Genomic DNA, 14,929 nt, shown 5'->3' on the forward strand with positions numbered 1-14,929 from the left:
AGAGAAACCCCAGTATTCCTAAGACCTGAGAAACTTCTCATGGGTCCCCATAACAAGGATGTCTAATAAGAGGCTATTCTTGGCTGCCCAGAGGATACATGGCAGGATTTTAAAGAAAAAGAAAAGGGGGCTTAAATACAACCTTCAGTAACTGGGATAAACTTATGGGATCCCACTCTTAGTAAGTTACAAGAAAACATCAAATGACAAAAATGTTAATACCATTTCTGAGGTATGTACTTTTCGGTTCACTCTCTCAATCACTGACAACTATTGTTCAGAGTGATAACCCAGAACATTTTACTGAAAGATTTCAGTAAGAGTTGAAACAAAAAATGCTTTCTAACAAGCATCTGACCGGTTGAGATGTAAAATGCAGGTCTTCTCATGATTGCACAAGTTAAAAAGTGAGGAAGAAGTGTTTCTAGTTTAAAAGTGAAGAAGGAATGCTTCCAGTTACTAATAGCTTCCAAGAAGCAGGGTTCATAGCATGACCTGTAATTAAATGTCATAGCAGATCAGTGTTTTATCAAAGAAATGAAACCTCAGAAATGCACTTATGAAACGTGAAGTTGGATAACAGTGGAGAGAGGTTCTGAAGTGGAAAAAAGTTCTCAGTAAATACTTAACATGAATGGTGAGGAAGGCAAAATTATTTTAGATGATGGGTGGTGGACAGTAGATGTTTCAGTTATCGGTGCATAACAAATTACCCCCAAAACTCAGTGACTCAAAAGCACCACCATGTTCTTACATATCCTGATTTGGTGGGCCAGGTGGGTGGTTTGTACTCTACAGCATATCAAATGAGGTCACTCATTGACTCAGCTAGTAGTGGAGTTGATCTGGAAGGTTCAAGACACTTCCCTAATAACATGCTTAGCACCTTGTAATTTAAAAAAAATATATGAGGACATATGAAATTTTTCTTCAGGATAGCACTGAATTGCTCTAAAACCAAAAGACCCACACACTTTGTGTGGCACTGAAGGCTCTGGCCTGGTTAAGTGGACTGAATTCATAGTTATTTAGGAAATTCTACTCCCCACCTACTTCCTTCCTTGTCCTGAGGGAGAAGGAATTGCTAACTAGATTGAAGTGAGCCCAAGATACTGGGCTCTCTTTTACAAATGAAGAGAGTTACTATATTAACAGGTCAGAAAACGTGCCATCACTTTTTCTGTTAGGGTGCAGGCCTGTCATCCTTTCTTCCAAAGAAGGTGAGAAACGACTTGGGGCTTTCCTGAGCCACGCCTTCTTTACTAAAGGTAGGGGGTGATGGGAACATAAGTTGTTCCATCACAACTTAGCTGAGAAGTGATGCAGTCGGGGGGTCTCTTCCAGCTATGAGCCGAGTGGTGCTTTCTTCCTCGGGGCTCTTATGGTCACAGCCAGAACCACAAAGGAGGGACTGGCAAGGCTTAGACACCAAATCCTGACTTTAAACCCCATGCAACATACGGAAATTCTGAGGTCTTGTTCATGAGGTGTTTTCCTGACCTCTTTAAAATGACAGGAAAGAAATAGGTGTTTGTAGTTGTCTATGTTTGAAGAAAAGAAATGTTTGAAGCTTTGTTCAGTCTCTCATTCCTACACCTACCCGCCCCCGCCCCATAACTCAGGGAAGTTCAGAAGAGTAACATTAAAGTACAAACAAGAGAGTGTGATTAACTGGACTTTTTCTGTATCCTAAAGTCAGTGTATTATCAGTAAGACTTACTTCTTCCTTAAGTGTGTGTGTGCATATATACACACATTTACAGACACACACACACCAAAATAGCAATGAGACGAGGAGAACAAGTCATAGCTTCTGGAATGTGAAGCTCATTAAAACCTTGGCTAATTTATCTAACAGCTGCCCTTCCAGCCAAATCTGCCGCTTCTCCCCGCTTCAGCTTCACCACAGGTCATCTCAGCTGCCTTGCTGTGGAGGGGACGAGGTATCGGAGTGAGATGAGAGGGTACTGAACAACTGGGCCAGTGCCTTCCCCAAGCCTTGCTGACCGCAACTGCTGCCCTTTTTACATATTTTACCTTTAGAGAGATGCTTGGTTTTTCCTTTAGTGAAACCACTATCCTGATTTAATGAAAGGCATTTCAAGATGACCCTACAGTTCCTCAGTCTCAAATTCAAGGTCATCAATTCCAGTTACCCTCATTTCCACTCCACTTCCGCCAGTTGCTATCATTGCCTTAGACTTGTTCCTTGAAACTGTTCAAAGGTCACGATTCTGAACTCTCAGGGTAGGGTACTCCAATCTGTTAGCCTTTTTTTTTTTTTTTAAGATTTTATTTATTTGAGAGAGAGAAATTAAGAGAATGAGTGGGAGGAGGGGCAGAGGGAGAAGCAGATTCTCCACTGAACAGGGAACCTGACACGGGCCTCAATCCCAGGACTCTGGGACCATGACCTGAGTCAAAGGCAGATGCTTAACCAACTGAGCCACCCAGGCACCCAGCCTTCCTCCTTCTAATCTAACCTTGGCTGCACTTTGGAATTACCTGAGGTGGCTTCAATAATACAGATGCCTGGCCCCCACCCCCAAAGATTGTGAAGTCCTGATCTCAAGCATTGCAGCCACCATTACTCTCCCAATCCTGCACCCCATCAGGATACATTTTCCTCCCTAACCAGTCTGGACCCAATTGGTCAGACATCTCAAAAATTCTTTGTATTCCCATGGTCTCTCTATTCTCTATTTTTTTCTGTTACTGTCACCTGCCAGGCCCAGCCAGGGAAACACTGTTTTTATCTGTCCAGATTACTGAGATTTGGGAAACTACCATAAGCTACAGACTCTCAGCTAGACTTTCACTGCTGTTCCACAGTTCTTTGATTACTTTCCACCAAATTCATTCAGTCTGAAAGTCAGCCAGTCACCCCAAAATTGAGTCCCATAGATTATTTAAGCACCAGCGTACACCAGTGAAGAAGACAGAGCCCCGGAACCCAGATTCACTTACCAACTGGTTTCCCAGTAAGGCGGTGACCCAAGACAGGGGGGCAGGAGAAAGGGAGAAGTCAAAGTATTTCTCTCCCTCTGCTTTAGATTGGGTTGGGGCTCTGCCATTTCCCAGTCCCCACCAGGCAGCCCTCCACCACTGAATGGCCCACGCCTCTGGGTTTAGTAACACCATCTCCCAATGACCCTGTGGCACTAAGGATGATAGAGGTTTCCTACTTTTCCAATCTCTGGGTTACCCATGCTTTCAGCACTTCCATCACCTGCATAACAATTCCCTATATTAAATTCTCTAGAGCGAAGCATTTTTCTGCCTGGACCCAACTAATACATGTCAGCCAAACCAAACTAGCTGATAGGGAGTGTTCAGTCAATGAACATATATTAAGTTCTATGCATGCCAGCCACTCTGCCAGATACAGTGAGTTTTTCACCTTTTACGTCTTTGCTCATATGGTTAACTCTACCTAAAATATTCCTTGCTTCTTTCCCACCTAACAAAACGCTGCTGACCCTTCAAGCTTGTAAGAAGCCAGTATTCTGAGCATCCACTCTGTGCAAGGCACGCTGCTGGGGGTACATCCCAGGCATCACAGAACTGACAGTCTATGTTTCTTCATGAAGTGTTCTATCAGATTTTCTCTACTGATGTGTACACTCTCGAAAGTCCCATTTGACTGCTTTTTTTTAAAAAAAAATTGTATTTAACATCTGTGTAGCACTTACTACTAGGCACTGTTCTAAGAACTTACAGCTGGTTTTTATGTAACTTTATGTATGTATGTATGAAACATTATATTCGTATATAACAATTTAGGTAACCTTAGGTAAACCTATGAAGTAGGTGCTACTATTATCCTTATTTTATAAGTGAAGAAACGGAGGCACAGAGAAGTTAAGGAACCTGCCTAAGGTAAAGAGCTAGTAAGTATAACTGTCACACTTTTATTTTAACCTTGCACTATGGCTATCTGCATACCTGTTTCCACATCACCAGCAAAAACTGCTGAACTTTTTCCCTTTCTTTACCAGTTACAGAACATGTATTTTAGTTGGGAATGTGGCTTCCTTGGGAAAAGAAGCTATGATTCTCACCTTCCCGTGGGATGTAAATGAAAGCAGTATGTGCAACTTCTGGGAAATGTCCCTCAGAGAAGGATGAGCTTGAAGTGGGGCTCTGTCCCTTTTTCTTCTCCGCACTAACTAGTATGTTGAACTGATAGCAGGGGAGGAGCAATCTTCTTGGAACATCAGGAAAAAAGCTGCATTTATAAGGTGAAAGAATAAATAGGAGCCTGGATCTCTAATGATCAAGTAGTTGCCACTGCCTGAACTTTCACATGAGAAAGAAACCTCCATCTTGCCGAATCCATTGGTATTTTGAGTTTCCTGTCACTCATTCCAAAGCCAGTCCTAATTAATGGGATCATGGATCCATGGCTTCCTGCTCCACACTAGGGTGAACTCTAAGAAAATGCACTCTATCTCACTCACCTTTGTATTTCTTTCCAATGTGGTTCTTTAAACAAAGCTAGTACTCAAAAATATATATCCGATTGAGTATGAATGAGATTACAAAATATTTTTTAAAATGCTGATGCACGTAGAAAGCCCCAGATCAAGGAGGAAGCTGGAATGAAACCACTCCTGGCCTCCGGTCCTCAGAGTCTGGGGCACAGGCAGCAATAAGATGGGCGTGGTCTCCAGGCCCTGGGGCAACCCCCTCTTTGTCAATGCCTTCCTGGAATCCTGGGGGTGTGAGGCTGAGCTGTAAAAGAGCGCAAAGAAAATAGGCCTTCAAATTGGAACACCTTCAGTTTCCCCTTCACCTTCATGCTTTTACCCCTGCGTTCCTCCTGCCTCAGAAGAGCAGATGTTTTCCCATCATGCCTAGGCTAAGCTTTCACCTTACTCCCATAACATCTTTGCATCTTAATTTTCTCATCTGTAAAATGGGGATAATTATTAGTAGGACTTGGGGAATAATTAAATGGCAAGGGCTAAATAATTTGTTGGCATTTAGAAAGATGTTAGGGGTTCTTTTCCTCATGACTCCCTTCTCCAGAGGCAACTTGCTTCGTCAGTTTTTGGAGAGAATACTTTCTTCTAGTTTTCTTCCTACCTCTCTGGCTGCCTTTTCTTGGACTCTGAAAAACTCCTTCTTTACCTGTCCTTCAAATGTCCGTGCTCAGGGTTTCTCCCCGCACTACCCCCCTAGTTCCAGCCTCCATCATTTTCTTACCTAGGTAACTCCAACTGCCCTGAACTGGTCCAGCTCCCAGGCCTGCACTCTGCCAGCCAGGCATCCACACTACAGCCAGAGCAGAGATAGAAGGCACACATCCAAGCACACTGCTTCCCACCTAAAAGCGATTCAGTGGTTTCCTGTTGCCTTTTGGGTAAAGTCCACAGTCCTTAACATGTTGTACAAGACCGTCAGGACACGCTGCCTGCTGGAATCACTACAAAGAGAGATTTTGTTCTATTTCTCCACGTTTAACGGGGGGGGTGGGGGGAGCTCCTAAAAGGTATACTTACGGCTGAGATGCAGCATATAGTAAAATGTAAGGAGTCAATAAATGCTGAATGCAATTCAGAAAATCTTCAGTGGATAAGCAGTATCAGAGTGGTCTAGGAACAATGTTTTTTTTTCTCTTCATCATTAGTATTGGGTTTTGTTTTAAGACTTGACTTTTTCATTACAAGGATAAGATTGGCTTATGAAAAACTTCAAACATTACAATGAGATACAAAGTAAGAAAGGCCTTCTGTCCCTTCATATCACTGCTTCTCCTGCCCCAGCACTGTTAGTTGTATATGCTTCCAGAAAGTTTATATGCACACACAATCATAGTAATGCATGTTATTACTATTATTATTAGCATTATTTAACACAGGTAGAATCATATTAAACATGCTCATTTTCATAGCTTTTTTCATATAATCTTGGATATTTTTCCATAGCAGTATATATAGATCTTTCTCACTTTTTAAAGGTCTGCATTGTATTCAATTATATGACTCTACTATACTTTCTTCAGTTATTTTTTAAATTTTTTAATTGAAGCATAGTTGGCATACATTAGTTTCAGGTGTACAACACAGTGATCGACAATTCTGTACATTACACAGTGCTCACCATGGTAAGTGTAGTTACCATCTGTCACCATACAGAATTATTATTATATTGACTATATGCACTATGCTGTACTTTTCATCCCTGTGACTTATTTTATAACTGAAGTTTGTACCTCTTAATTTCCTTTACCTGTTTTGCCCAGACTCCTACCCCCAGCAACCACCACTTTGTTCTCTGTATTTATGAGTCTCTCTGTTTTCAACATTTCAACATTGTCTGTTCCTAGATCACTCTGATACTGCTTATCCACTGACGATTTTCTGAATTGCATTCAGCATTTATTGACTCCTTACATTTTACTATGTAAAGTACTTGTACAACCTTGATAGAGATCTAGGTTTTTTCTAGTTTGTGGCCATTCCAAATAATGCTGCATTTATGGGAGGTAAATAAATGTCAATTTTTCTAAATATACAAAAACGCAAAGGATTAGAATACTAAAATAAATATACATCACAACCAAGTAGGATTCACTTCAGAAATGCAAGAAGGGTTAAATATTAGAAAATCTGTTAATATATTGCATAGTATTAACAGATCAAAGGAAAAAACCTCCATAGATTACTAACAACTAGGGATAGTTTCTTAATGTAATAAAGTGTGTGTGTGTGTGTGTGTGTATGCATGCGTGTGCACCAACCCCAAAAGCTAGCATCATGCTTAGTGGAGAAGCATTCCTATAATGGTCAGAAACAGGACGGCTCAGTCTACTGTCACCATTATCACAAAAATTAACATTTTTCTGGAGATACTAGCAGATACTATGACAAGAGAAATAATGAAACATAAGAATTAGAAAAAAGATATAATTATTTGTGAGTGATATATTTCCAGAAAACACAACATAGTTAACTGAAAAAACTACTTTTCCTTTTAAAAAACATAATTCACATATCATAAAATTCATCCCTTTAAAAATGTGCAGTACACTGGCTTTTTGATTATGCAGAGTTGTGCAATTATCACCACTCATTCCAGAACACTCTGTCACTCCCCCCAAATCCCATTAAGTACCCAACTTCACATTCCCCTTAGCCCCAGCACTTGGCAACAGTTAACTTCTGTCTCAGTAGATCTATTTAGGATATTTTATATAAATGGAATCATACAATATGTGGTCTTTTATGACTGGCTTCTTGACAATGTTTTCAAGGTTTATCCATGTTGCAACATGAATCACTATTTCATTCCTTTTTATTACTCAATAATAATATTCCATTGTATGGATATACCACATTTTGTGTATCCACTCATCAGCTGATGGGACATTTGGGTTGTTTTTGTTTATTAAGAATGCTACTATGAACAGTGATGTACAGATTTTTGTGTTAACATAAACATATGTTTTCACTTCTCTTGGGTATATACCTAGGCATGAAATTGCTGGGTTATATAGTAACTCTGTATAAATTTTTGACTAATTGCCAAACTATTTTCCAAAGAGACTACCATTTTATATCCCCACTGGCAATATGAGGGTTCTAACTTCTCCACATCCTTTCCAACACTTGTTATTGTCTCTTTAAAAAAAAAAAGATTTTATTTATTTGAGAGAGAGGGAGCACATACACAAGTGGCGGGGGAAGGAGGGAGAAAGACTCCCCGGGGAGTGGGGAGTGGAGAGCTCAACCTGGGCTTGATCCCAGGACCCTGAGATCAGGACCTGAGCCAAAGACAGATGCTTAGCCAACTAAGCCACCCAGGTGCCAGTCTGTCTTTTTTATTACAGCCGTCCTTGTGGATGTGAAGTGGTATCCCATGGTTTAGAACTGAAAAATCATTTTAAATAGTAAAATAGTTCAATTAAGATGGCTGGATATAAATTTATTTTTTAAAATATCAAAAGCCTTCTTATATACAAACCATAATCACTTAGAAAATACAATGGAAGAAAAGATCTCAACAAAAAAGAAACTATCTAGGAATAAAGTTAACAAATAAGCCAAGATACACATAAAGAGAAGAAACTTTAACATACTTCTGAAGAGCATAGAAAGACTGAATAAATGGAAAAACCTATATGTTCTTCCCCCCGCTGCTGCTGTTAAATAGGAAGATTCCACAGAGTTAGTTCAATTCTCCCTATATTAATCTATAACAAGATTCCAACACAAATATCTCCTAAGATTAGAACCAGATTAGCTGTAACTAAGGCTCATGTGAAAAGACAATACAGAATTATTGTTTTACCGAAAGACCCAGGCATTCCGGCAAGCTGCTTATTAGCTGTCTATTCCTGGACAAGATACTTAACCTGTCTCAGATGCCCCTTCCATGAAAGGGGATACTACCAACCTGGTAGGGTCATCAGGAGGATTAAATGCCTTAAAATGCATAAATTACTTAGAACAGTACCTGGTGTATAACAAATGCTAAATAAATGCTAGTTATTAATATTATGTGAGAAAAAAATTCAAGAATAGATGAGGAAAATTCCAAAAAAAAGAATACATACCTAAGTATATTCTGGATGAAATAAAGATTTAAGTACAAAAATAAAACCATATAAAGCACTAAAGTAAAACATGATGAAATTATTTTATAATCTGGGTGCAGTATAACCCCAAACCTGGAAGCCATAAAGGAAAAGACTGATAAATCCTAATATATGAATTTCTGTAAGGCAATGAAATACCACATATGAAATCAAAAGGCAAATACATTAAGAAAGAATAATTGTAATACATATCATAAACAAAGGACTGGTTTCCATAATATGTAAAGAACTACAAACCAACAACATTAATGACCAATTATACAATAGAAAAATGAACAACTCAAGAAAAATAAATCACAGAAATACAAATTAGTCTACATATGAAAAATGCTCGGCTTTCCCTCATAATAAAAGACATGACACTGCAACTAGAAACCATCTTTCACCATCTGGTAACACACAGGCTGTGAGGAAATGGGCACTCTCACACCCTGCTGGTGAGAGTAAATAGGGCATAATCTCTGTGAAGGTAACGTGGCAATATCTATCAAAGAATGCACAAACAAACCTTTGACCCAGCAACCCAACTTCCTAGGAATCTATCCTACAGATATACTTGCACTTGTGTACAATAATGTAAGAATGAGCATGTTCACTGAAGCATTTTAACAGGAAAATACGCCTAAATGTCCAACTGTTGGGGACTGTGAAATCATTTCAGTACATATATGCACACTGGAACAAGGCAGCTCCACCTATATTAATAAGTGAAAGAGTAAGTAGAGCATACTACCAATTGTGTATCGCCTATATCAACATAAACACAGACAATATATGTAAAAATGACATGAGCATAAGATAAATCTGAAAATATTTCCCAGAAACCATTTTCACTAATAGCTTATAGAGAGAACTGCAAGGCTAAGATAGGAACAACAACGATGCTTACTTTTCTCTGTACCTTTGTTGGCAATGTTGGATTTTGTATTTTTTTGCAGGGAGTTTGTTACAATGAATTTTGAAAATTCCATTCATTCATTCATTGGTTCCCATTTAGTGAGGGAGGAACCCTAATCTCATGCAAACCCATGAGCTGTCAGGGGAAGAGAGACAAAATAGCAACCCCTGCCTGGAGGCGGGCAGAATGGACCTCGGACCCCTGCACTGGAATCATGCGGGGGGGGGGGGGGACAGCGGGCATTCTTATCAGAAATGCAGATTCCTGGGCCCCGTCCCCGATCGACTGAATCCGAGTACCGCGGTGAGGCCCGGAAATCCGCATTTCTGACAGGATCCCACTGGGGATTCTGGGCTGGAAAGGGCAGTCAGCCAGCACAGCGCAGGTCAGGGTGTAGGCGTGTTTTCTCATCCTTCCCTCGCCCTCCCTCGTCCCCCGACCCCAGCAATCACGGTCGCGATCCGGGCAAGGGGGTGTCAGCCCTGGAGCGTGGGGGCAGCTCCTCGGAACACCTCTGGGCCGAAACGGCGAGGCCTCTCTTGGCCGCCGCCCGGAGCCGCTCCTCGCAGTTCCTGGGTCACGCTGCGCTGGGAGCTGGGCCCAGACCCTGAGCCACCGAGCTGAGGAAGCGGAGCGGGGCGGGGGGCGAGGGCACCCGCGCGAGCGGCCAGAGGTGGAACGGCCGCAGAAGCCGCCGGCAGAAGGAGAAAGGACAGAGGAGGAGAGGCAAGTTCAACCGTGTAGGAAAAAAAAGGGAGGAGAGAAATGACGGGGTCAGAAAATAAATTACGGGGAGGGAAAAAAACTGCGACTCCGCCGGGACTCGAACCCGGAACCTTTGAATGTCTTCAGCCTCTAGAAGTCCAATGCGCTATCCATTGCGCCACGGAGCCACCTGTTGGAGTCTTCGCGCATCTGCTGTGTTAAGCCAGAGGCGACGGCCCCGCGCCCTTCCCACCGCCCCCTTAGCCGCTCCCCCGGCTTCCCGTTTGTGTCGCCGAGCCCAGGGCATGGCTAGTCTGGGCAGCAGCCACCGAACGCGAGCCGCAGGTGCCCGTGCTTCGCCGGCAGCCGCCTCTCACAGGGTCGACGAGTCCCGCGCGTCCGCCGGGCCCCGATCGGTCGGTCGGTCGGTCGGTCTGAGGGCTGCCACAGCCCCGTCTCCGGCCTGCCCAGGACGCGGCCGCGTAGGACCAATCACACCCGCGCTCTTCCTCCCCGGTCCCTTCCTGCCCCGAACGCCCCCCGCCTACCCGGTCTCTCCGGCGGCCGGTCACGCCCGGTCCGGGCCCCGGCCCCGGCCCCGGCCCCGGCGATGCGAAACCAGTCTGGCCGTTGCGCCGTTAAGCCGGGCCGGTAACGCCGGGCACTTACGTCGCACCTTTTAGCGGCCGATCTCGAACGGCGGCCCCTCCCGGGTCCCGGACTCTTCCCTGGCGGGCCGCGACGGCGTCTGTGTGCGTGCTTGTGCGTGTTTTATTTGCGCAGGGTTCAGTAAAACGGGGTTTGGGTTGCATTTCGCTCCCCACAGACCCAGAGCCGAATTTCTGAGGTATCCGGGCTCTGGTGGACTGAGGGGGGCGACGCGCCCCGCGCCGCAGCATCCTCTGAGAGCGCATCCAAGTGCCGGGAGCTGCCTCCGCGACTGCCGTGCAGCCGCCCCCAGCCCGCGCGCAGGTGCGTGGGCGGCCCCCGCGAGGGTGGCTGCGCGCGTGGGAGCGCCGGGAGCATGCGTGTGCGGGTGCGCGTGGTGGAGGGCGCGCGCCCGAGCGCGGCCGCGGGCGTTCCCGGGGGTGGCGGGCGGCGGCCGAGCCCGAGGCTCCTCGGAATGGCGCCGTCGCCAGAAATCAGGTGGGTGACGGAGTGGGGGGGTGGAGGGTGAGTTCTTCAGTGCCCTAGTCGTCCCCATCAGCACGGCCCCGAAGCCACTTGAAATAAACAATCTAAGTAAATACTGCGTGGTTGCTATGCGACCGCTGCAGACAAAATCCCTGGCCTCCCGCTCCAATCCGTTTGCGGCTTTCCGAGAGCCGCCCACGTAGAAATTGCGGCGCTACCGCGGTGCGAGCTCTTCCAGTGGGTCCACAGCCCACTTCTGCACCAAACCACCGTCAGCCACAGCCCACACCGTGGTGCACGCCATTCGTCCCTGCCCAGCATCATCAGGCATCAAAGCAAAGCAGTCTGTCAGTGTTCTAAAGAGGGAAAGGGAGCTCCCAGGAAGAATCTAGTGTGGCAGGGATCTTTCCATTCTTCTATTTAACCCCACAACAGTGCCGTGAGGCAGGTACTATTGTCCCTTTATAAAGAAGGGACACTGCAGCTAAGAGAGGTTAAATTGTGTAGGGACACCCAGCTAGTAAGTATCAAGAACTGTGAAGAATCTGAGATTTTACCCTCCTTGCAGGCTAACAGGTCAGCTTGTCAGTTTCACGGACGCTGACCGAGCACGCGAGAGAATACTGGGTCAGCAATGAAAGACTGTTAGAGCAAAAGCAATAGCCAGAGTGTCAACATGTTTGTTGTGTTGGTTTTCTGAACCCCAGTTCTCACAGGAATGAAGCAGATGGGCCCAGATGGATGCTTGCTCACAAAATGGGTTGCGTTACAGAAGAGGACTGCTAAACTTGGGGAGCCCACCATTATATAGCAAGCAGTGAGCAAGCCTTCTCTTTGTCCTTGAGGGAGACACCCTCATCCCTCAAGTTTGCTCACTGCAAGCACAACCCCCAGAAATGGCCCAAGTGAGCAGGGTCTTGCATTCTTAGCATATGTGGCAGGAATGTGCAAGGCTACTAAGGGCCCATGGTAGACTGCCTCTCCAAACAGTAAGTGACGGAAGCCTGATTGCTGCCAGGCCTGTTTCATTCCACCGTATTATAAGTAACATGCCTTGACAACAAACATTTTGTGTATAGCATTGTTATGCCCCCTTTAAGATTAATGAAATAAAACACATCTTGGCATACATCAAGGAATTCTCACATATGCAAAATTAGCCCACAAAATAGAATATTACTTTCAATCATATTTATATAAACAAATCTTTATTGAACTCTGCCATGTACCAGGCACTGGCAGCATCTCAGTCTTCACTGTTCCTTGGAGTTGAACATGAGGGAACAGGGGAAGAGATGCCTTAGTGGAACCACAAAGAGGGTTTCTGCCTGGGGGTGTTGCAGCCAATTCTCAAATAATCAGTCATTGACATAACTAAGTAACAATTTAGACTCATATATAAAAGTTCTGGGAAGGGGCGGCGGGGTGGCTCAGTCGGTTAGGTGTCTGCCTTCAGCTCAGGTCATGATCCCGGGGTCCTGGGATTGAGTCCCGCATTGGCCTCCCTGCTTAGTGGGGAACCTGCTCTCCCTCTTCCTCTGCCTGCCGCCCCTCCTGCTTGTGTGTTCTCTCTCTGTCAAATAGATAAATAAAATCTTTAAAAAAAACAAAAAACAAAGACAACTCTGGAAAGGGGGCATTGGGAAAGACACAAAGTGCTAGGGTAAGATGTGTGTGTCCCTAATCCCACTTGATGAATCAAACAAAGAGTTTTAGATATTTGATTCCTCTCACTAGTTGAGACCCTGTCCTTTCACGGAAAACATTACCAAGAGACAGGGTTAGCAGACAGTGTGGGAAAACGAGGCTTGTGTGACAAACCCTGCTAGCAATCACGGTGTACTTTTTACCCCCTAAGTTAGAAGCCTGGGAGAGCCACAGCGGAACAAGCTCTACGTGTGTTTTATGACGATTAGTAAGTGGTTTATAGTGAATCTAGTTGCCATAGGAGGAGAAAGATTCAGTAAGTTTTCCCAAACCTTTTCTAACCCTGAGATGAATTTTCTCAGGCCGTACATGCAGTAAACAGCCGCCATTAGACAACCTGAACTAAGAATTTCTCAAAAAAAAAAAGAAAAGAAAAGAAAATTAGCTCTTCCTTCCTGCCGGAAGAGGGAGCCAATGCACGCACTATAACCACCTCCAAGCTGGCTGATCGCCCAGGGGCAGTTGGAGTTCCCTGGCCAGCAAAACCCTAAATTAAAAACAACCTCATTTTGGGGCGCCTGGGTGGCTCAGTTGGTTAAGCGACTGCCTTCGGCTCAGGTCATGATCCTGGAGTCCCGGGATCGAGTCCCGGGATCGAGTCCCGGGATCGAGTCCCGGGATCGAGTCCCGGGATCGAGTCCCGGGATCGAGTCTCACATCGGGCTCCCTGCTCGGCAGGGAGTCGGCTTCTCCCTCTGACCCTCTTCCCTCTCGTGCTCTCTATCTCCCATTCTCTCTCTCTCAGATAAATAAATAAATAAATAATAATCTTAAAAAAAAAGAAAACAACTTCATTTTGGTGTTTTAAAGTTCAAATGCATTTTACATCCTCCGGGAGTTTGCAGTAACACTTTTCATATTTGTAAGGCAGAATTATTTTTAAGTTACTATGTTGTTCTATTTACAGTGCTTGGTAGCAGCTCTAGCCTGCCCCGGAAGGTCTAGAAATCTATGCTGTTATATATTTTCACTAGCTTTGCTTTGCTTCAGAGGGAGAAGGTCGTTGGTGTTGGTGTATCGGTTTAATTCAATTCAGTGAGTATTTAGGGAGGGTATACTTGGGGCTGCTGTGGGAGACTGAGTGAAAGTTTAAGTCACAATCCAAAGAGACTTCAAATTCCTTGGGGAAATATGACCAATGAAAATGAAGCAATAAGCAAATAATGCTATACAGCATGTGAAAACCAATGGCAAGGTGTGATGGGCACTCCTGCCAATAAAAGGTTTCTGAGTTTGTACTCCCAAGTAATAAGTATGTATGATTATATTCATTATGAAGCATACCCCAAAAAGAAGTTTTAAAAGGATGAGATTTTTAAAAAAACAAAGATGTGAGATTTGGAGCACAGACTATGGAGTCAGACCCCTGGTGTGCACCTCTTGGCTCTGATTCTTACTTGCAAGACATGCTCCTCAACTTCTCAGAGCCTTCTGTTACTCATCTGAAAAATCCCAAAATTGTTGTGAGGATTACAGGAATTAATTCCTGCAAAGCTTTATCTCAGGCCTGGCACATAGTAAGTGTGTAACAACTGTTTGCTGTTATTATTAGCAAGCAACTCCCAATAAAGAAATCCCACACCCTGCAGGAACAAACCAAAGTTCAGATACAGCATCAGCTAAATTTGTTGCAACCCAAGACCCCTTACCCATCTCCCCACCCAGCTTCTACTGGACTGTAGATACCATGTCTGTTCCCAAACAGAACACCCAGGCTCTCAGACAAAACTGTAAACATTTACCTTCAGCTTCATGATTTCCTCACAGTTCTGTCCCAGGAACCTTGGGTGGATTCTTATTTTCACGTGTGCTACCGCATGGTTTTCCAAAACCAGGATTTTTTTTTTTTTTTTGCCGGACAAAATCTCTCAACATTTACATGA

At 44.2% G+C, this 14,929-nt stretch overlaps 1 non-coding gene across 1 annotated transcript; it reads right to left on the reverse strand.

Annotated features, from left to right (window-relative positions):
- Window positions 1–10,308: 10,308 nt before the first annotated feature.
- On the reverse strand, window positions 10,309–10,393 carry TRNAR-UCU (transfer RNA arginine (anticodon UCU)). Its single transcript is given in 2 exon segments — window positions 10,309–10,344; window positions 10,357–10,393. It is a non-coding gene; the product is annotated as a tRNA-Arg (tRNA).
- Window positions 10,394–14,929: the final 4,536 nt, after the last annotated feature.

This window comes from Eumetopias jubatus, unplaced genomic scaffold, assembly GCF_037043125.1.
Source record: "Eumetopias jubatus isolate StellerSeaLion01/CBP00866 unplaced genomic scaffold, mEumJub1_p1.0 scaffold_4, whole genome shotgun sequence".
Taxonomy (NCBI): Eukaryota; Metazoa; Chordata; class Mammalia; order Carnivora; family Otariidae; genus Eumetopias; species Eumetopias jubatus.